This window comes from Macrobrachium nipponense, chromosome 11 (genome assembly GCF_015104395.2).
Source record: "Macrobrachium nipponense isolate FS-2020 chromosome 11, ASM1510439v2, whole genome shotgun sequence".
Taxonomy (NCBI): Eukaryota; Metazoa; Arthropoda; class Malacostraca; order Decapoda; family Palaemonidae; genus Macrobrachium; species Macrobrachium nipponense.
Window position 1 is genome coordinate 87,520,903 of NC_061087.1, and position 24,000 is coordinate 87,544,902.

Here is a 24,000-nt window from a genome sequence, read left to right on the forward strand (position 1 = left end):
CAAATGGAAATGTCACGAGACGGAAAGGCCGTAATGAGTGGATTTGTAAACTTATAACTTTTCTGTTGGTGTTTGAGTGTAGTTATTAGATTTAAATCAAGAATGCTAGTGTCCGTTTTTATGATAAAATTTTAGACAAAAGCTGTTAGTGGTTTTCCAGAGTTTTTGAAAGCTCTAAACATATTTTATGCTCATGCTGTTTTAAGAACCTCATATGCATTTGTAGTTACATTTCAAGTATCTTTATATATTTTCTTTTTCTTTCTTTTTCTTCTTAAGTGTATTGCTCCTTTACGTCAACATGATCAAAGAGCGCAACAGGGTACACTTCACCTAATACTTATCATTACACGACCGAAAGCAGACTAATAAGAGATCAGGTAAACACGAGGTCCAGCAGACATGCGAGAAGAGGCACAAACACAGACGAAGACGCACAGACAACGGACAAGACAGGACAGACAGACAGACTATAGACGGAGCGAAGTGCCTCTCGCTCTGCTGTCCTCCTGATCTGGACGGGCAGGAGAAAGCACACAAGGTACAGAGAAGTGCATTAAAGCCGCCGTGAATCCCTTTAAATGGAAAGTCATCGGACGCCTTTCCACATAATTACGTCTTATGACAGGAGTCCATAAAGGTCGAAGTCCAGCATCAACGTGATAATTACAAGTGGACGCAGGAAGGGTGAAGTCTAGGGTGAATTCGCGGAGGGAGGTTAAAGGCAGGGGGTGGAGATGGTTGGGGGGGGCTAGAAGGATGGATGGGAGAGAGGTCCTGAAAGGGAGGATTTGATGTTAAGGGCAAAAGGGGGGTTAGGAGGAGGAGGAGGTGGTGGTGGTAGCGGCGGTAGTAGTCAGGAGCGAGTTTCGAAGGGGGTGGAGGAGGAGGAGGAGGAGGAGAGGGAGGGAGGGAGAGAAGAAGAGAGGGGGCCGAGGACGAGCAATTACACCTCATTACCAACTACATGAGAACATTTACATACTGTACACACCCTCTTGTACCTCGAAGAGGAAGGGACCGATAAAAAGTGGGTGATGGAACAGGAGAGGAAGGAAGGGGCATGTGGTGGCGGGGAAAGCGAGCAGCGAGGTGTGGGTATGACTTTGGAGTGAAGGAATGCTTAGGGTTAAACGATAACTTTTTATCTTTTTTTTCTGGGGGGAGAGAAGCCAAGTGCTCAAGTAATAAGAATGTGCAAGAGGCGAAAGTTCACTTTGATTCTGCATTTACATATGTATTGTTTGACTTTGTCTTGTGTTTAGGGTTTACACGTTTACACACTATATACATATATACATACATACATACATATATATATACATACACATACAAACATACATACACAGTCATTTTCAGTTTAGTGAATTCGACTGCAAACATCCCGATTCTTAGCCTTGGTATATTTGGATTGAAAGCTGATCCCATGCCATTTTTTCCCGGTTGCAGCCAACTACATTCAACTGCCTCTTATGTACATAATAAACGATGTGAGTCAACATTGATACGATTGGATTGTCTCTTGAACGCTGTTTTGCTAAGGGTGTTTTGCTGCAAGATTTAGCAGCCTTTAGTCAACACTGGTGGCAAAACTGGCGTTGAGTATGTTCGCTCTGTTGACATCACCTTAAGAAACGCGCTTGACTAAAGGATTACCATTATTGAGGAAAACATTGGTTGAGGACGAGATGCTTTTCAGTGTTGCCAAATAAACGTGTTCGAGTGACACTGGTCTAAGTAATGCAGTGATGATGTAGTTTGTTTGGCCATTTTGCAGAGAGGATACCAAGTAATTTAATGTTTTTCACACATTTCGACTGTTCAGTAGGCACAGCGCAACTTTGCATTCTTTTTATGAACGCAAAATTCGATGGGACGAGCGAATCTTACATATATGAAGCCCAGGTTCCACTGGAAACATCAAAGATGGTGTAAAGATTGTGGCTTATGTAGCTCCCTCGCTCTTTGCACAGTGGTTATTGCTATTGCTGTATGATCTAACAACTACCAAATGGAATTAGAGCCACAATAACATATTGGTAATTCTCATTGAAGGAAATTAAAATCGAACGCTACTAAGTTGAGAAGACGAACTCAGGAGCCAGATTAAACAAATTAAAATCATGAAGATGACATGTAAGCGGCTCAGTTAGGGAAACATGGAGCCTTGTCGTCCACTGGCTCACCCTTGTAAAGGTGCAACTAGCCAAAGTCTAGAAGAGCACCAAGGTCTGTTGGGATCAAGTGAAAGGGCGTGGGACTGGCAGCCCCACCCCGGAAGACTTGCTGAGGAACCGAATGGTTGTTAAGGAAGTTGTGTGTGTGTATATATATATATATATATATATATATATATATATATATATATATATATATATAATTATGGTCGTTGGCGTTTTTCGACGCTTCATATATATATATATATATATATATAATATATATATATATATATATATATATATATATATGAAGCGTGGAAAACCGCCAACGACCATAATTATATAGTGATACCAAACCTGATTACCTTCATGTAAAATGGACGTTGGCTCCTGAGAAATTATTCTAATCAGTTGTTGGCTGCGTCCTTCCCCGCCAAGGTCATCCATTTTTGATCCGTCGTGAATAAAAGAGTAAACACAGATTAACAGCTGAGGAAGGATTTAATGATGGCCCATCCAATATGCAGCGCCCGGCGATTGCCGGTAGCCTTTAGCCGGCCTCATTTATTAAAGACAAGGTGTCATCATATGCTTACTTTGATTAAGTCTAATTGGTTGTGTGTTTTCCGTCATTTTCCCGATCTGATCACGTCGGGAATATGTCGGTTTGAAATGAACTCGGTGTGTGTTTTTTTTTCTTTTTTTGTGTCTTTTTCAGCCGTGGATGCTGTCTGCCTTCTTTCTCTAATTTCCTCTTTTTTGGCATTTTCTCTTTCTATTTTACCTCTGGGTGTTGCCGTGTTTTTCCTGTTGTCGTATTTTCTTTTTTTTTTTTCAACTGGTGTCAGTGACCTTTGACGAACCGACGCCAGAGAACCTTAGAAATCAATCAGTTATTCCAGTTTAACTCTAGGAGTTATCATTTGGCTCTGCTAATATCCAGCCTTTTTTATCTAGATATTTTACTGTGGCTGTTTTGGTATTTTTGTGGTCAAGTCTTTTTTTTTTTTTTTTTTTTTTTTTTTTTTTTCAACTCAGGGTATTTTCTTTTCATTTTTTATTTGCGTATGTCTTTGGTTTTTTTTTTTTTTTTTTGGTTTATGACTGACTTTCATTCTATTTTGTCTAAGTTTTCTTGAATTTGGTTGTTTCTGTGTCTTTTTTTAGTTCAGTTTATAACGGGGTTTTCTTGAATTGTAATTTGTCTTTTACTATTATTATTATTTTAACTGTGTGTTCTTATTATTCTTCTTTCCATCTGATTCCCTCTTTCTGGTATTTGAAACTGATGTTGATGAATTTATGTTGTTGTCATCTATATTTTTGTGTATTTCCGTTTACTATATAAATAAATTTCGTCTTCATTGTCTTGTAGTTTTTGCTTATGACTTTGTGGATTTAGACTTACTTTAATTAATATCTTTATTTCACGAATAAATATTGATTTTTTGTTTTATTTTTACATTTTCAACCTATGGGTGGTTTCTTTATTCTTATTGCTGTTATTTTCCTCGTTTTCTAACTTTGGGATTATTGTTTTCAGTTTCGCTTTTCATTAAAATATATGAATACGAATTTTTTACCAGATCTCAGAAGGACATCTTATATAGTTGTTTATATTTCCGTAGTTTTTTTTAACTTTGGGCTGTCATGCTCTTATTATGTTCATATTTATGCTGCGAGTTTATTTTTATTTTCCATATCTTTGTCACATTCGGTCTTATAACTGTACGTGAACATTCTTATTTTTATGTTTACACACACACACACACACACACATACTAATATATATATATATATATAATATATATCTATATATATATATATATATATATATACTATATATAAAATTCTGTCGCCGTTTATTTGTGCTTTTAATTTTTATGCTATGGGGTGGGTTTTACTTTTATTATATATATATATATATATACTTTTATATATATATATATATATATATATGTGTGTGTGTGTGTGTGTGTGTGTGTGTGTGTGTATATGTATATGTATATGTATGTGTGAGTGGAATTAACTTGCTATTTCTTCCTGTTTTTAATGTTTATTCCATATTTTTTACTCTTTATAAAGGCTGTGTTTTATTTTTCCTTTATACCCTACTTCTTTCAATTACCATTTTTTTCTGTTTTTAGATTCACTCCACGGGTGTCCTTGCAATTATAAACTCTCTCTCTCTCTCTCTCTCTCTCTCTCTCTCTCTCTCTCTCTCTCTCTCTCTCTCTCTCTCTATCTGTGTGTGTGTGTTTTATTCGTTTTCTTTTGATGCAGAGGGTCAGCAGAAAATCATAAAAAAATTGTTTAATACGAGTGCGGATTCGGTATATGGCGGGATTTTACGTTTACAAATAGAGCTTTAGGCAGAATTTTCGTGTTTTTTCACAATTTTTTTGGACTTTTTTCATTCCCCCCCATTTTCTCTTCATTTTTAAAGATATTGCATACGTTCGGGCAAGGCCCAAAGGCAGTGCAAACGAAAAAAAAATGCACGCGCACGTAATGCTTGCATGCACTCGTTTTATGTGTACGACTGTATGTTTGTGTGCTTGTTTATTTTCTCATGAGAGGTAAAGGGTTTTAGGTTGATATAACAGTTAGAGAGAGAGAGAGAGAGAGAGAGAGAGAGAGAGAGAGAGAGAGAACTCGATGATGAGAACTACGGGAAATGTCAAAATGACACTGTTTCCAAATTTTCATTTTATCGCGCTCTTTCATTTTCTTATTGTCATCCGTTTCTAAATTACTCTCTCTCTCTCTCTCTCTCTCTCTCTCTCCCTCTCTTCTCTCTCTCTCTCTCAGACACACGCACCCATACGCATGCACTCGCGCGCGCACTGTTTATACTTGGATGAACGTAAATAATGAAAATTTTGTATTATTCTATTTCAATATTTTTTTTATTTATTTATATATATATATAATATATATTATATAGTATTATATATATATATATATATATTATATATATATATATATGATATATATAATATATATATATAGATTATATATATAATATAATTATATTATATAATATATTAAATGTGTGTTTTGTATAGTATATGAGCTTTATCAGTTCTTACTACCTCTCAGTATTTTCCCTTAAACGTCTTGATATTTATTTATAGCATTCTTAATGTCTACCTTGATGAAGAAACTGATCGTAGGGTCTTCGACATTTTTACTCTTATAATTTCCTTGATCATTAGATGCGACCGAGGTTTTCGAGAAATAGAAATACAAAAAGTATATTTCTATTTCTCGAAAATTCGGAGCGTCGTGGGAGCGTCAAACGAAAGCACCTGATAGGAGGAAGGAATCAGATGGGGCGGAGCCATAAAAAAAGGGGGCGGAGCATATTAGCACTTCTTTCCAAGATCTGCATTGCCTCCACTTCTCGGGATTCTTTTGCGACGCTCATGGAGGTCTACGGCAGGCAGGAATGCCATTGATTGGTGGCGCCCCGATTCCCTCTCACTCACTCACTCACTCACTCACTCTCCTACAGCTGCAGGAATTTCGGATGATTGGCGCGTGTCTTATGATTTGATTGTGGGTAGTAGTATTTTTTTTTTTAGGGAAATTTTTTTGGGGGTTGGGAGGTGGTTGTTGAAATTGGGGGAGACGAGAAGGCCATTTACGGAAATGTTTTGCTGGTATTAGAAAGATTATAAAGGGGTTACCGAATCTATATTGTTGTGGAAGTTAATCCCATTAGATGGCCCTATGATGTATTATATATATATATATATATATATATATATATATATATATATATATATATATATATATTATATATATATATATATCCCTTATCTTACGCAGACCAGGAGGCGGCAATAGGCCCCTCTTGCGCGAGAGAAAGTTATGTAAATCATGGAACAAGAAAGCCATCAAAACAATCCAAAGCTTGGCAATACAGGAATAGAGATAGTTGGAGCAGTTGTCTTATGATATAAAAAAAGTTTTTAGTCATATTCCTTTCTTTCCTTCTTTTTTTCAAAGGGATTGTCTTGATTCATCTCTTACCAAACAAATTTTGAATTCATTTCTGAAAGTGATTATGTATTTGCGTATGCAGAAGAAAATAACTAGAATCACTCGTTTCTGTTTGGGTGAGAAGACCTGAGGGCCACAACAGTCCTTTTAATCCCTTCCGTATTACTACATTTGCCAGTGGCCGGCGTTGCTACAAGGCCACTTTCATCTAAACCAAGCAACCATTTGGTTGACACTTTTCCCAAAGCTGAATCGAATAGAAGCAAATGAAGTTATGGCCTTTTCCTTAAAGTATCGGGCCATTTAGTTGACATGGCCTTTTCCTTAAAGTACCGGTCCATTTGGTTGACATGGCCTCTTCCTTAAAGTACTGGGCCATTTGGTTGACATGGCCTTTTCCTTAAAGTATCGGTCCATTTGGTTGGCACAGCCTTTTCCTTAAAGTACCTGGCCATTTAGTTGGCACAGCCTTTTCCTTAAAAGTACCAGGCCATTTGGTTGGAACAGCTTTTCCTTAAAAGTACAAGGGGCCATTGGTTGGCACAGCCTTTTCCTTAAAGTACCGGGCCATTTGGTTGGCACAGCCTTTTCCTTAAAAGTACAGGCCATTGGTTGGCACAGCTTACTAAAAGTACCAGGCATTTGGTTGGCACAGCCTTTTCCTTAAAGTACCAGGCCATTTGGTTGGCACAGCCTTTTCCTTAAAGTACCAGGCCATTTGGTTGGCACAGCCTTTTCCTTAAAGTACCAGGCCATTTGGTTGGCACAGCCTTTTCCTTAAAGTACCAGGCCATTGTGGCACAGCTTTTCTTAAAGTACCAGGGCCATTTGGTTGGCACAGCCTTTTTCCTTAAAGGTACCAGGCCAGTTTGTTGGCACAGCTTTTCCTTAATTAGTACCAGGGCCATTTGGTTTGGCACAGTGCCCTTTTCCCTTAAAGTAACCGCCCCATTTGGTTGCAACGCCTTTTCCTTAAAGTACCGGGCCATTTGGTTGACATGACCTTTTCCTTAAAGTACTGGGCCATTTCGTTGATAGCCTTTTCCTTAAGGTACCGGGCCATATGGTTGACATGGCCTTTTCTTTAAAGTACAGGGCCATTTTGGTTGACATGGCCATTTCCTTTAAGTACGGGCCATTTTGATCGACATAGATCTTTTCCTTAACGTACCGGGCTATTTCGTTGATAGCCTTTTCCTTAATTTGGTTGACCTTTCCTTAAGTTACCGGGCCATTTGGTTGACATGGCCTGTTCTTTAAGGTACCGGGCCATTTGCTTGACATAGTCCTTTTCCTTAAGGCACCCGGCCATTTGGTTGACATAGCTTTTTCCTTAAGGTACCGGGCCATTTGGTTGGCATGGCCATTTCCTATAAGTACAGGGTCATTTTGATTGACATAGATCTTTTCCTTTAAGTACCGGGCCATTTCGTTGATAGCCTTTTCTTTAAGGTACGTACCGGGCCATTTGGTTGACATGGCATTTTCCTTAAGGTACATGGCCATTTGGTTAACATGTCATTTTCCTTAAGGTATTCGGCCATTTGGTAGACATTGGCCTTTCCTTAAATGGTAGAACATATGGTTCCATGACCTCGATACCAGAAATTCGTACCTATACTTTCTAGTTGATCTGCTATCCAAAAGCAGCATATGCGGCGCTTGTCATGATGACAGCAATCCTCAAGTTTTCCTCTGTAATATTATTCATACAAAAGAATTTAAATTACAGTATATATTTCGCTAGGTGCAAAGCATGCGTGTACGGATGTCTTTGGGATTATTTCTACTTATTTTACATTATTTTGGAAGCCGTATCGCTGAATACATACTTTTACAATGCTGTAGCAAGGTTTGTTATTCAGTTTTCAGTATCTGTTAGACGGCGCTTTTATCCAGACTCTCTCTCTCTCTCTCTCTCTCTCTCTCTCTCTCTCTCTCTCTCTCTCTCTCATTTACCTTGGCATTTTTTTTCTCAACAAAATCAATGTGGTGAAGCACCAACATCCTTTCAACTTGGTTGAACTACGATCAAAATCTCATTCACTTGTTTCCCCTTAACTTACCCTCCACACCCCACCCTCCCCCCTTCCCCCTCTCTTCCACCTCCTTCTCCTCCTCTTCCTCTCAAACGTTTTTTCTTTTCGTTTTGCTGCAATAGCAGACAACGATTATTTATTTCCGTTTGATGTTAAGGCTTGAATCCCTGACGCAGAATCTCATATACTTCTGTGTCTACGTCTATCTACATCATCATCTGCGCCTATTGCATCCTGCTTTTTCATCTGTTTACTAATCATTGTGGATGTATGTATGTATGTGTGTGTGCTCACTGTGTCTTATCAATTCGTATCGTTCCGTATTTCCGTATGCTGTCTTCTCTTAGCAATGTAGTGGATTTGTTTATTGTTACCACCCACCTATTTGCTTGAGTACATCCGTAAGTACTTAAAAGGTATAAATACTGGTATTTGTGTTTTATACATGTTATTATACAACGATGTTAACGTTCCAAAAATCACATTACCGGTCTCTCTCTCTCTCTCTCTCTCTCTCTCTCTCTCTCTCTCTCTCTCTCTCTCTCTTTTGCGTATGTATATGAAGTATTTCTGTTTCCTATTATGCCTCTTCCTCCCACGTTCCTCTGCCTTGTCTCCCTCCCTCTCTTTCTCTCCCGTTCTACCTCGCACTCTACCTACCTGGCTTGGAGTGGACGATAGCGTATGTAAATTAGATTGTATACCAGGTAATGGCAGGTAATTACAAATTAATTAAAGGCTCCCCCACATGATGTATACATGAAGGCTTTATTAGGTGGCTATTGGCCTTCAAAGAATAAAAGTGACATCGGCAATTATTTACACATCAAATGGTATCTCTCGCCTTAGATATTCTATCTCTCTCTCTCTCTCTCTCTCTCTCTCTCTCTCTCCTCTCTCTCTCCTCATATTTAACCTGGAGAGAGAGAGAGAGAGAGAGAGAGAGAGAGAGAGAGAGAGAGAGGTACGGTCGAACAGAGGCGACGGAAGAAAAATCACGAAAGACATTTACAAACCAATTTATCGACGCATCGGAGATGCCAAGGGAGTGACTGTTATTATCATTATTATTTATAGGTCCTTTTGCTATATGTTCTAATTAATTATAAGAGGAAATGGGGCGGGAAACGCAACCTGGAAATTGCGTTTGGGAAGCGAAGGTCCCTTTATATATCAGGCTGGCGCTTTTGTAAATATGCGATGGCCCTTGTTAAGATTTCCGGCCGGCCGGGGGAAAATTGTATCACCATGTTACAAATTCACATATCATAATTTCAGACAGGTACGGTGGGTGGCGCTGGTGCCGAGGCTGCTACTGCTACCGCTGCTCCTGCTTCTGCTTCTGCTTCTGCTTCTGTTGTTGCCTTGCTAGAAACACACACACACACACACACACACACACACACACACAGCTGCAGCAGCATTTGGTGACATCGCGTATAAACATTCTTCACGTAGATTAATTTGACTCTCATGGTCATTTTTTTATCATAATTTTATCAACGTCCGTTTTTTTTTTAAACGAATTCGTCCGGGCAAATTATTCTTATTCGCTTCCTCGCTTATTTACCTGGTTACCAGGTGGACGTACCGCAGCGAATTAGGTTGCAAATGTTGCACGTTTTTGTGAGTTCTAATACATACCTATATATATATATATATATTTCCTTCATTTCCATCGGCGTTGTCATGAATATTTTCCCCTTTACCAATTTCTCGATGTTATCTGGTGACGTTTTGTGATATATCACTTGATTTTGTCGCTTCTTCCGGTGTGGCTTGAAATTGGCGTTGCACCTGTTTGCAGTTTTAAGGAGGCGCTGAAATTCATGAGTTTGTCCTCAAGGTAAACGTATGTTGTTGGTCATCATATATTTTGTTGAGATGTGGTTGACATAAACTTTTTTTTTTTTTTTTTTTTTTTTTGTAATATTGAAAGTGACATCGAAATTAACATTAAACTCTTCTTTTGACGACTTTTGTCTTGTTCCCTAAAATACCTATAGACTGTCGGGATACATCGAGGATGAGGTGGTTGTATCCCTTAAGTCGTATATTACTTAGTACACCAGTGCATTAGTCTTCGAAACGGTGCTTTAAACTTTGCAGTAATAATAATAATAATAATGACTTACTCTTTTTGATACTTATTCAAAGTGATATAAATTTGCTCATAAAATATACTAAAATGATTATTTAAAACATGCCAGTCAACTTCTGTTAATAAATTCCGTGCAGGTATTTTAAATAGCACCGTGTAAAGTAATGAAGAATGTTTAGTGCTATGTAAGAACGGGCAGTATAGCGATCTGGACCTTTTGAACCTTATTTTGGAAGTTGCTTTTTGAAATACCTTAGCTTTTGGAGGATAACTGAAACGTGCCAGGATGCACGCGTAAATTTGTATGCTCTCTCTCTCTCTCTCTATATATATATATATATATATATATATATATATATATATATATATATATATAGATTGTAGTGTGTGTGTGTGTGTGTTTTGTCATTGAAAACATCCAAAATGGAAATGCAATTGGATTTCTATTTGTTTTTATTATTATTAAGATTACATTTTCACGTCTTTACCTTGAACTGTTCATTAGTATTTAGTTTCGTTATCTTATTTCCTTTTCATATTTGTTCCGATATTGCAATGTTAATCTGCGTCGCTTTCTAATAAAATGAAAATAAAACATATGTTTAAATATTTTTTGAGTAGAGACGGTCTTCAACCTGGGAACTAACTTGAGTCAATACGTTATGTTAAATACACCGACTGACAATTAAGACTGTCAGGTCTGTAATTGGAAGCGGGTGTGTTCGTTTTTGGTCTTACTTCTCATTAATAAAAATTCCTTCGGTTTCTCAGAAATAAAGTCAATATGTTCCTGGCTTGGAAAAATCGAAAGAAGCTGAAACCAAGAAATAAAATCTGAGTTCGGAAAATATAAATTAGGACACGCTTAAATCAGTCTATGTCATATAGATATATTAGTATATTATATATTATATATATATATATATATATTTATTCATATTTATTATATTAATATATATATATACATATAGTTAAGGAACCCTCACCTGGTTTATATTGAGTGATGGAATTCAGAGGTATTTCAATGACTGCGTCTGTGGGCAACTTATCAATGCCTAGATTAATAAGGTAAGCTGATATTTGTAAAGATCAGTTACTGCGAAATTAAGTACTCAGTACTGCTACAATCCGTTTCCATATGTAGTTTATATTTTCAAAATACCAAACTCTGAGACCCTATTCTTGCCTGCATTTAGACCTTATACCAACGGTAAGGATCCTTATCTAGGGACAAGACGTATTGTTTCATTTCTACCATGGAGCATTTCATTTATCCTCTGAGGAAAGTTCTCGATCACTGAATATGGGTACTTGAAGATTTTTTGTCGGGGGAAGGGGGGGGGGGGGGGAGGGGGTGAAGGGTGATTATTTTTAGTGGATTGCAGTTCGTAGTACTTCGCTACGTGCGCGATTTATGCGCTGATGCTGCTAACCTGCCTGATGTGGGAATTGATTTAAATGAGCCCTTTAATCAGTTCGTATGATTAGATGTTGCTGTAATTGGGAAATGCCCTCGTGACTTACGGTAATCTTCCATTAATTATCGTGGGTAAGTGGAAACTCATGGGACTCCTGGGTATTCGTGTATGCTCTTTCCTTCTCACATGCGAGCGCGCACATCGTGTATATATATATATATATATATATATATATATATATATATAAATATATATATATATATAGATATAGTGAGTGAAATCAACAGGGAGACGCGATGCATGCACCTTACACACACACACACACACACACCGAGCAGAGTAAGCCACAAGCGATTCCCCGGTGCCAAGGCAAAATGTGTAATAACTTGAATTGATCACCTCATATTAATCTAATCATCTCTCTGACTCCATGGAACATTACCATACAAATAAGATTCTGGTCCTGCGACGCGCAGATTATTCACAGCTCTTTGTACAGGTTATTAATTTAACGTTAAGAAGGGGCTCTCGCCAGAGGAGGTGGTGGTGGAGGAGGAACAGCAGCAGCTAGGGCAGGAGGGGATGGGGACGGGCGCGTTGTGTGGGGGGGGGGGGGATTGGGAGGGGGATGAGGAGAAGGTAGGGTCCTGTGAGCCTTTGCTCGGGATCCTTAAGTTCGCTAATCATATCTACAAGTTAGGGAGTCATCGCCTTAATTGCCTGTCTTAATTTACATCTTAGGGAAATTAGCTTGTATGTTAATAAATTAGATTTGGAACTAGCCTTGGTTTGCCGAATTGGCACCATACCACTACCACCACCATCACCACCACCACCACCGCCGCCGCATCAGACACTAGCACCAGCGCCATCATCAGCAGCAGCAGGTCGTGTCATGTCTTAAGATGTTTGTGTATGTAAGTGTCGTATGCGCTCGTCAGCACGTAGTCAACGGCCGCTCTTCTGGAACGGTCCTCAAGAGGGGTGCATCCTTCGTGAATAACCCTGGAATGGTGTCCACCCTTTCGGAATAGTCCAGAAGTGTGCGCGTCTTCAGGACAATCCCGAAGAAATATGTACCCCTTCGGAAGAAGCCTCAAGAGTACTGTGACCATCTGGGACTACGTAATATCATTTTAATCTTTTGGAACAACACGAAATAGTTTTGTATCTCTCTGGAATAATTCAGAATACTTTGCACCCGTTGGAATAATTCACAGAATAGCTTTGTATCCCTCTGGAATTATTCAGAATCACTGGTACCCCTTGGAACAATTCATAATTCCTTTGTACCACTTTCGATCAATTTACAATTCCTTTTTACTACGTAGGAAAAATTCAGAATTCCTTCGGACGCCTGGAACAATTCCGACTGCCCATTGTAACCCTCGTAACCCTCTGCAACAATTCAGAATTCTTTTGGACAACTTTGGAACAATTCAACAACCCTATCCTACCCTATTAGAATAATCCAAGACGGCTGTGTACGCCTTCAGAACAGTTCTTTGGTTGCCATTCAGAATAGATTTGATCTCTTCGGAACCATTCCGAATAGCTTTTGTAACCTGTTTGTAACAATCCGGAATAGCTATGTATGAATGTACACCTACGTACAATCGCCAGGTGATGTGGGCCACAGGTGAACAATCCAGAAGAGGAACGGATCCCTGCGTAAGGCTCATATGCTCCGTGAGAGAGAGAGAGAGAGAGAGAGAGAGAGAGAGAGAGAGATCGAACCACTGTATCCTACTCGCTCTCCGAACCCGTTACTTACAACAGACTCAAAAAATAAAATAAGAAAAAATGAATAAAAATAAGTATCCTCTCGTCCTGCATTTTGCTAATTCTCCTTTTCCTCCTCCAGTGCCCTATTTCTTCTTCTTACTCATTTCGTACTTTGGCTTCTTTAATCATTCCATCCATCCATGCATCCAGCCATCCATCCGTCCTTCCTTTCTACCTTCCTTCCATCCACCACCGCGGGAATAATGACAAGATGATTAGAAACCTGCTTTATTTACGGGGATTACAACTCAATTCCAGTTTTAATTCAAATATTTCAGCCCCCCGAATCTCGTACACCTCAATACAAATATAAATGCAAATACAGATGTAATTATAATTAACATGGCGCAAAGGGTGAGAGATAAAAGTTACTTCACCATCTGGCAAACACGCGGATATAAGGAGAGACTTTTTAAAGCTACAGTTATTGGAATACGAATCAATTTTGAAATGAGAAGAAGGATGTTTTGTTCCGGAGGGAGCCACCCGCTGGGGGAGGGGGAGGGGAAGGCGGGGGACGGGATTTTCAAGGGGGCGGGGGTTGTGGTGAGGTGGCGGAGGATAGAGGGGGACAGAACCCCCCGTCATCCATCCTTCCATCTATCCCGAATTCCCCCATCCTTCCAACCCCCCAACCCCCCAGAATTTCCCAACCCCTTCTGCTGTCGGAACTCCCCAAAAGGACAGGATCGTATTTTCATAAGACATCAGTCGGTCTCTTGCGGTTAAATATGAGGTTATGTCTTCGGTGGAAACGTATTTGCGTCCGCTCTAGCGCGCGCGTGCACGCGTGCTGGAATATCCCATACATTTTTACGGCCGCTGCCGCAAGAAGACCGTAATTTCACAGGGAACACAATTTCAGCCTTTTCTGTCCTTCTGGGTACTTAGCGATGGTGGCGACGCATGCGTTGCCCTCAGAGTTCGTTAGTACGTCTGTCTGTCTGTGTGTGTATATTAGCATCCTGTGAAATGTGATCAATGGTAGAAAAATTCTCTCTCCGTCTTACAAAGGTGAATATAAATGCAAATTTCTGGAAGCATTAGTGTGTGTGTGTGTGTGTTTGTGTGTATATGTGTGTGTCTGTGTGGGAGGGGAGTGGAAGGAGATGGGTAATGGAGAGGAGGAGGAGGAGGAGGAGGAGGATGAGGATGAGGTTGGCAACGTAAGATGAAAAGGCTCCGGACAGGAAAAAGACGCCGACATGAAAAGGAATCTATGTGGTGAAAAAGGCCAACTATTAACCCGAGAGCAAAGGCAAAACAGGATGAATATGTGTAGGATTTTTGTCCCCGCCAGAGATCGAAAACAGCGCTGGCGAAGTGTGTGTGTGTGTGTGTGTGTGTGTGAGAGAGAGAGAGAGAGAGAAAGAGAGAGAGAGTTAGCGTGTGTGTGTGTGTGTATGTGTATTTTGATGTGTCGTCACTTGGGGTTCCTTTGATGGCGTTGTCGGCGTTTGAATAGGTTTTGTGGTGCGTCCTATGCAGCGATACACCGCCTTATCTGATATCGAAGAAACGGGAAAAAAAAGTGGCCCTGAAAAGAATCATCGTCGTATATACATATCATAAGGAATAAGCTGTTAATAGTTGTTAGCGCTGGAGATGTATCTGTCCTTTTTTTTTTTCTTCGACGAGTGTGGTTTCCCTATGGCGTTTCGCCCCGGCCATTGTGGGGAGGAAGCATAGAGACTGAAATTGAAAGGATAAGGGATTTATGAACGTAGCAAATGGAATGGCAGAATGGCCATAAAAACTTCGGTAAATTTCTTTCTATCATTCCTATTTCAAAAAGTAAAATTGCCATTGGCGAGTAACATAGTAACGCGAGATGTTTATTTACGGGACAATGAGACGTCCTGTAGTCTTAGTGGCCGTTGTCTGTCTTTCACGTTTGTATATGTGTATATGCACACACACACATGTATGATAAATATATATAATATATATATATATATATATATATATATATATATATATATATATATATATATATAGATATAAATATATATATATATATATATATATTATATATATATATATTAATATATATAATATATATATATATATATATATATATATATATATATATATATATACATTATACACACTCTCTTTTGTAGACCTCGCACAAAAAACAAAACGAGAGAGAGAGAGAGAGAGAGAGAGAGAGAGAGTGGACCCCAAATGCCAGTCGGATACAGTTTTTTATTCCCATCGACATTTTGAACTTGCAAGTAAACATGAGCGTATGAAAAGAGCACATCCATCACGAACCTTCCTTAAAAGACCACTTATCGGGCCTTGCAAAGTCTACCGCTAAAGAGCCGTTGCTGCAATAGTTGAGGCACAGCAGCAGCACCAGAGCCGGTTTATATATTTTCCGATCAATTTCCCAACTCTGAGGCAAGAGACATAGTTGAAGGTAGGGCGGAAAAATTATAGCTCTTCCAGGAAGGGAAAGTGTGAAGGTGAAATACAGCGCGAGGGAAAAAGAAAGGGGCAGACACACTTGCTTTTTTATTTTATTTCCTTTCTTTCTTTTTCTCTTGAACTTCGTCTGGACTATCTTGGTCTGTTGCCTCCCTGCGTGGGATGAGACTTCTGGTAAGCGAGTTGAAACCAAATCCCTTTCTTTTATTTCCATTAAGGTGCACTGCAGGCATTACTGAAGGTTCTTTGCAGCTTTCCTTCGAAACTAGCTATAATCCTTTTACTCTATACCTCCGTTAATATTCCCTTTTTTCCATCTTACTTTCCACCTTCTGCTAACAATCGTTTCATAGTGCAACTGCTTTGAGGTTTTCCTTCTCTTACACCTATGGAACCTTTTGACTTTCAGTTACCGTTTCAGCGCTGAGTAGCTTTCATAGGCCCCAGTGCTTAGCCTTTCGTCTCCATATTCCATTCCATTCCTTTCTTTTCTAACATGGCTTGCACTTCCATCTCTCCCATGTTTGCAATAATTAGCTTGGATGTTTCTCAGTAGGAATGTTACAAGGGTTTTCGCATTCGAATTTTTTTTAATGTCGTCTGCGTTGAACTTCGTTCTGTTAGTTAGATTGATTTGAGTGTGTTCTTTGCTACCGCCACCTGGTCGACTCCGGCATTTATTAATGTTTTATGTATGTCAACAAATTTGTGTTCATTACCTTAAGGAGTTGTTTTTTCGCCATGTAAGCGAACAAGTTTAGGTCAAATCCAAATTTGTGTGTTGTCTCTCGTTTCCCGTCGTGAACATCAGAATGGCTATATATATATATATATATAATATATATATATATATATATATATATATATATATATATATATATATATATATACATATACAAAATATTTACATGTTAACATAAAATATGAGCTGATTACAAGATCCAATATTTGGAAAAGCTAAAACAATAAATTGTTTTTAGCTCTTTCAAATACTGGATCTTGTAATCAGCTTATATATATATATATATATATATATATATATATATATATATATATATATATATATATATTTGGGTAGTATGAGTGGAAATGGATATTTCCGTCTGTAAGTATTGTTTAGTGTGCAGCCTCATATACGTAAAATTACTACAATTGTTCATCACCGCTATGACAGTTTCCTTAGGCTGTTAATTTTTAGAAAAAATTTATTTATATCATTAAATTTCTTTGATAACCTTTCCGACAAATAGGCATTAGGTGTCGGCAGGGATAAGTGGTATGGTGGGAGGAGTTTTGTGAAATATGATAAATCCCCTTCTTGTAACATTTTTAAAGCCATCCTGATTTGGAATGTCTTGTTATAAGGTCAGTATCGCCGGCAGTAGTATGCTGCCCTTGGGTACTTCACCCTTACGGAAATATTGTTATTACTTCTATTTGTAGTACAGTGATCTAAATTGGGAATGTTTTAAGACATACTATTTCTATATATATATATATATATATACTATATAGATATATATATATATATATATATATATATATAATAATAATAAAATAATAATAATAATAATAATTGGTTCGTAGTGCTAGTTTAATGTAATAGGCGATAATTAGATAAAGCATTCTGTGACTGCTTAGTATTAGCAAGTAGCACCAGTAAGATATGATGCCTATATTAGAATCATGATTTTACTGTAGTTAAATACACACACACACACACACATACACGCACACACACACACACACACATATATATATATATATATATTTGTGTGTATATTTATATATATATATGTATATGTATGTATGAGAGAGAAGAGAGAGAGAGAGAGAGAGAGAGAGAGAGAGAGAGAGAGACCCATCGTTGGTAAAAACAAAATAAAAAAATAAATCCTAAATCAAGTAAATCGAGGCTACAGAGCAAAGACTAGTAAAATAATCAGGGAAAGTGGTCTTCCTTTTAAAATCAGCAGTAAGCAGCAGCCGTTCGTAGGATGGATTCTACTGCTGCTGCTGCTGCTGCTGCTGCTGCTGCTACAGCAGAGGCTGTAGCAGCAGCAGCAGATCCGTCCTCACCGGGGGCCATTTTAGATAATTGGTTTTTCAGGTACGTCTTCCTATTTGGAACGGTGTGGTCTCAGGTTTAAGCATAACTCGTTAAACGCCGTTCATTATTATTATTATTATTATTATTGGGTCTTGGTCGCCTCTTCTATTGAAGTCAGGCCGCCTCATTTTAAAAAAATACAGATATTTTTGTCTTTCGATATCAGTCTAATTTTGCAAAGAATGATCAAGTTCGAATCCAGTAAAGCATGAAAGTAATTCTAAGATACACACACACACACACACACACACACACATATATATATATATAATTTGTGTATGCATATATGTGTGGATGTACGTACGTGTACAGTTGTTTTTCAGGTCAGTGTGGGTTTTGTACAAGTGTAGATCTAGTAATTTATATATATATTAATTATATACAATTATTAATATATTATAGATAGATATAGATATATATCATGTAATAAGTTATATATATATATATATTAATATATATATATATATATAGAGTGCGTGTTTAAATATATTCTAATATATAAAAATTCCTCCGTCACATGGAAACCAAAAAATGTATATAGAAAAGCGAGCAAAGCCCATATCGGCGGCCTAATACTTGCAACAACAATTTTTAATGATAATCAAGAGAACGAGAGAGAGAGAAATAAAAGTAATTTCGGGCAACTAATAGCGGATAATTAGGACGGAATTTCCCGTGTAAAAGAAGAAAACATTTAGTCCGGAAAATAAAAAAACTGGGGAAAACTGTTAGAGAATGACCATAAAAAGGCAAAGCAAAATGCAATCGGAAGCAACAAAAAGCCTAACGCATTTATTTCTTATTGCCTTAAACAATAACAAGATTTAACACTGCGCTGCCTGTGTAGACGGAGTTCGGTACTGTTTTTGTTGTTATGAACGCAAATAAATAACTCCGTCGATGCGGAGGAAAATTCTAAAAAGCAAAATTGATGCATTTCTTGTATTTAATCATTGCAGTATATTTAGTTTTAAAAGCATTTAACTTTGGACTGCGCAAAGGTCGGCGTTAATGTTTTAATTCATGCCAAGAAATTGCCTCGTTCGTTGCGTCATGCTAATGAAAATGAAAATGATTATATTCCTTTTATTTAATCTTTGTAATGTTTAATTCTGAAAACTTTTATATTTGTTTTAGTGAATGCATAGCTTCGTTGCTAAATGATAATGTATATCGACGCATTTATTTTTTGTATAATCACAACAGCATTTAATTTTGCCATCGGTAGTGCAAAGTTCAACAGTTATTTCATATTTAGATGACCTCATTCGTAACTGTGATTATTTATTTCTTGTGCTTAATCTTTCCATCTTTCAGTGTTGAAAATAAAATCAGAATTCATCTTTTAAACTACACGTCTACAATTGTGTGAATCGCTTTTTTTATGTAATACTGAAATTTAATGAATTTATAACATTCAATTGTAGCTTTTTATGTAAAACATATTTAAAGAATTTCTTTCGTTCATTTTTCCAGTATATCAAATTTGGAACCCACGCTGGAATCTTCAACAGTTTTAAATTTCGATATTTTGTTACAACCTTTTAATACACAGAATTAATTAATAGCTCATGATTTTGGAATCAAGTATTAAAATGCAAAATAAAAGCAATAATTTAAATTTCATAAAAGAATGGAATTTCTTAACATGTAATCTTTCCAACATATCTGCTTTTGAAATCACGCGAAATCTTGGGCGGTGGCAATGCTTGTAAACCTATTTACTTCCTTAATTAGGCAATCCTAACTAATTAGGCCTTTTCCTTTCCCCAAGCAAATTGCTTATATAATCTACCTCCAATCTCTCTCTCTCTCTCTCTCTCTCTCTCTCTCTCTCTCTCTCTCCCGTCTTTTAGGGTGACGGGGAGACCTTGAAATGGAAGATGGTGCAATTTCCAATACATTATATCATCACGCGCCATATTTTAGTCAAAAATGCATTTTCTCCTTTATATTTGCCTGTTAATGTCCAGTTATATAAGACTGAAATAGTCTCTTATTGTAAAAGGATTAGTTATATAAGGCTGGAATAGTCTCTCATTGTAAAAGGATATCGCAATCTAAAAATAATCGGAAAAGTTTAGGAAGGAAGAGAGAAAAATATAAGTTTGCTATGATCTGCACGCCTTCGTGTCACCTTTTTATTTAATTTTTATTTATTTATTTATTTATTTATTTATTTATTTATTTTGCCTTTTTATTCCCTTTTCTATTTTTTTTTCTTTGCAAAGACATCGAGATTTCGGATAATCTGTCATATTCTGTCACTGGCGTAAAAATAAAGTACATAAATGACGAACGATGGCCGTTCTTATTGTATACCATTCCCAGGAGAATATAGTTTGTAATGATGCAATCTTTTTTCCTCTCAGGAGACAGTTAATTTTGGACCGAAGCATTTCACTTCTGATATCCATTTAACGAAATAACGGTGGCACACGAAGGAGATAGTGTAAACAGCATATTTCAGGCTATACAATTATTGAAAAAAATTTTTTGAATAAGTTTCTGCTTCCTGTGAAAAATGAGTTATCTGCCAATTGCTTGCTTGACATTGCTGAAACTGGCAATAAACCTTTGGAGTCTAGTGGTTGCGGCAATGTGCCACAATGAGGCCCTTACAGATAACAGCATGGTTTTCAAAATTCGCTGAGTTTAATCATACTTCCATTTTCTACCGTTCTCAGAAAATGATAGAAGAGTTGATATAACGGCATGTTGTTTACCTACGTTCTTTATTATCTGTACATATACACTCAACAAGAACAGCTTTTTAAATAACTTATTGTTCTGAATTTTTCTCTAAAAGTTTACTTCATGGTTACAAGGATCTTGGTATCTTCCAGAACCTATGTGTTTGGTAATCATTTTATTGTAATGATAACTAGGAGAATATTAGTTAGGAATAGCGTAAATATGAAAGAGAGAGTAAACGAGATAAATGAGAGAGAACTATTAATAGACAAATGATAGACAGAGAGAGAGAGAGAGAGAGAGAAGAGAGAGAGAGAGAGATAGAGAGAGAGAGAGAGAATAATAGAGAAACGAGACAGAGAGAGAAACGATTAGGCGGTGTATATCAGTTGTCTATTAACGGTTCTCTCACATTTCTTTTTCTCGCTTTTATATTGACGCTATTCCTAACATTCATTATGAGTGTGCACAAATAAATTATATACGGTACTGGATTGTTTATATTGTTTATACTTTCCCATTGAGGTAGATACCGCATTACCGAACACTTGAAGATCAGAAGAAGCGTATTATGTACCTCTTACAAAGCCGACCTTGTGAATATAAAAGAAATGGAAAACCCGAAGTAACTTATTTTTCATTATCAAGGTGAATGAATAACCAAAAATCTCTCGTATAGTTTAAGTAGATTCGTTCTTAAGTATATGAGTCTTCACTAAGGCAAAATGTGATTTATTTTCCCTCACTGTGAAACCGGAAAGCAGCAGAAATATTTCAGATTGTCAGCGTAGTATCATAACTGACTGACAGAATGATGTCCTTGTTTTATGCAACGATATTGAAAGATTTAACGCACTTTCTGAAGAGTGGTGATTTTCTAGTTACAGTCTGATAGTTATTTTTCCATTTTCTCATCACTAGTTACAAACCTAAATTATTCTTTTGTAAGGCTTTTGCAAGGTAGATACTTTCAGTGAGGTAGAAATATGCAGTTGTTATATAAATCAAATAATTTTCAAATTATTTGATTTATATAAATCAAATAATTGTCAAATTTACATAATTTTTCCACGCGGTAAAAGTGCAAACAAAAAACACTTAAATCTGAAGGATACAAAATAGAATGGATTGTTTTTCCCTTAGTGGCTTAGCCAGGAAAAAAAAGAGAAAAACTCTCAGTATGGTGAAAATACCAAAACACTTCAGTTCTGATAATTACAAACGCAACTGCTTCTCTCTTTTGTTCCTGAAGTGTTCGTGCGAAGTGGAAGAAGTGTTCGTGGGAAGTGGAAACCTGGGAGTGGGGCATGAGTGGTGCCCCTGTCACTCTTGCAATGCGGAGGCAATACCGTTCCACCTTATTAGATTGCAGAGAAAAGACGACAAACGGAGCAATTAGCATAATTATAGGGTTAACTCGTTTCTCCGAATCCCATTCCTCTTCCCCCTAATATTGCAACATCCATCTTTAATTGCATAAGGAATTGCAAAGGTCACGGAACTGAAATCCTAATTTTAAGTAAATGAGAGATAAGAAAAGGGTGCGGGAGGGGACCTGGAGGGGGGAAGGGGAGGAAAAGGAGAGGGGGAGGGGTGTCGGAGCAGCGACCATGGTGAGAGAGAGGAATTGGGTCCTCTAAAGTAGAAGCTATGCAGAACAATTTGCTTTTATATATATTTATATATATATATATATATATATATATATATATATATATATATATATATAGAGAGAGAGAGAAGAGAGAGAGAGAGAGAAGAGAGAGAGAGAGAGAGAGAGAGAGAGAGAGAGAGATTCGTTTCTCATGGTATTATATTGATTTTATACCTTACTTTGTAAGTTAATATCTAACTTCATTGTTTTTCGTAGTTATAAATATTATAACTATTTGTAGTTTTTTAATATTTCGAAGCCTTCAGATATTCACGTGTATTTTGATAAGATTATATTGGGTAATTTACTCTCAAGTATATATATCGTTATTGGTTTTTTTGTGGGGAGGGGTGGAAGAATATTGTTTTGCACATATTTGTAGAAGAAATGACCTTTCCGATTTGGATAAAACTTTCAGCTCTCCGAATTACAAAACCAAACTTAATCATTGCTTCCATACCTAAATATTATATCATTTATTATATATATATGTATTATGTATATATAATATATATATATATATATATATATATATATATATATATATATATATATTAATGCAGTAAGATATCGACATTAACTTCAAAACAGATAATTTTTTATCATAATTTTCATCAGTCATCGCGCTCTAGGAGCGAATAAGTCAAGGTGTTGTACCTACCACACAACCCATGTTTTCTTGATTCCCTGTGAGCATTTTTAGCGATGTCTTTACCGTATGTCTTCCCGTTCCTTTGCACGATTCGCATCCCAACCAAAGAATCCACCCCAGTGAAAAGTCGTATCTCCCAATGCGCGCCCACACTGACCGTATTTTTGTTCCTGTCCCCCCAACCCCCCAAGGCGTCAGAGTGAATGAACTCCAGAACTTATACGTAACCGAAATAGGATATTCGTCTGGAACCAAAATAGGACATTGCGTCTGTAACCTAAATAGGGCATCTGTCTACAGCAGCCAAGTTTAGCAGTGATTCAATATTTATCTCGCCGGTATTACCTTTGAAAGGAGGCTTCCTGTTCTTTTGAAGAGGTTGTTTGCAAAATAGGAAATAAAGAGACGCTGGAAAAACGCAGGAAAGCTATCTGTCGTTCGTAAAGGCTTGTCGTATTTTGTGGTCAGTCTCAAGGCTTGTTTTGTGGTGCTGCAAGGTATGTAGAACATATTGGGATATCAAATGTTCATAAATGCTATCATATGGTGTATATATGTATTTATACATACTGCACATAAGCCAAGTTTAGCAAACACATACACTATACATATATATTATACATATATAATTAAAATACCTAATCCTCACCCTACATTGCATAATGTAATTTCATTTCCAATATAACCTAGCAGTCTATGAAAGCTCTTATCCACAGAGGAATTCAAGTTGGTCTTCCTGAAACATTCAGAATTTTCTTGTGCTGAATATGATCGTGAACGATACCTTTTGAACACCAGTGTTGGAAACTGAACTTATCCCTGAATCATTCTTATAAGTTATCTTTGCGTAAATGTAAAGGTAAATTTAAGGTGTTTTGTAACTGCGACGTCACAGCCTATTCATAAAGGCAAGATCTCGTTTGGGCAGAAGGCCTGGTCAATTTCTG

The 24,000-nt window shown here is 37.3% G+C and overlaps 1 protein-coding gene across 11 annotated transcripts in view; it reads left to right on the plus strand.

Moving 5' to 3' along the window:
• The window catches only part of LOC135206918 (POU domain, class 6, transcription factor 2-like), a 978,430-nt gene that overhangs the window by 793,029 nt on the left and 161,401 nt on the right, over window positions 1-24,000 (plus strand). The gene's annotated exons all lie outside the window — the stretch shown is intronic.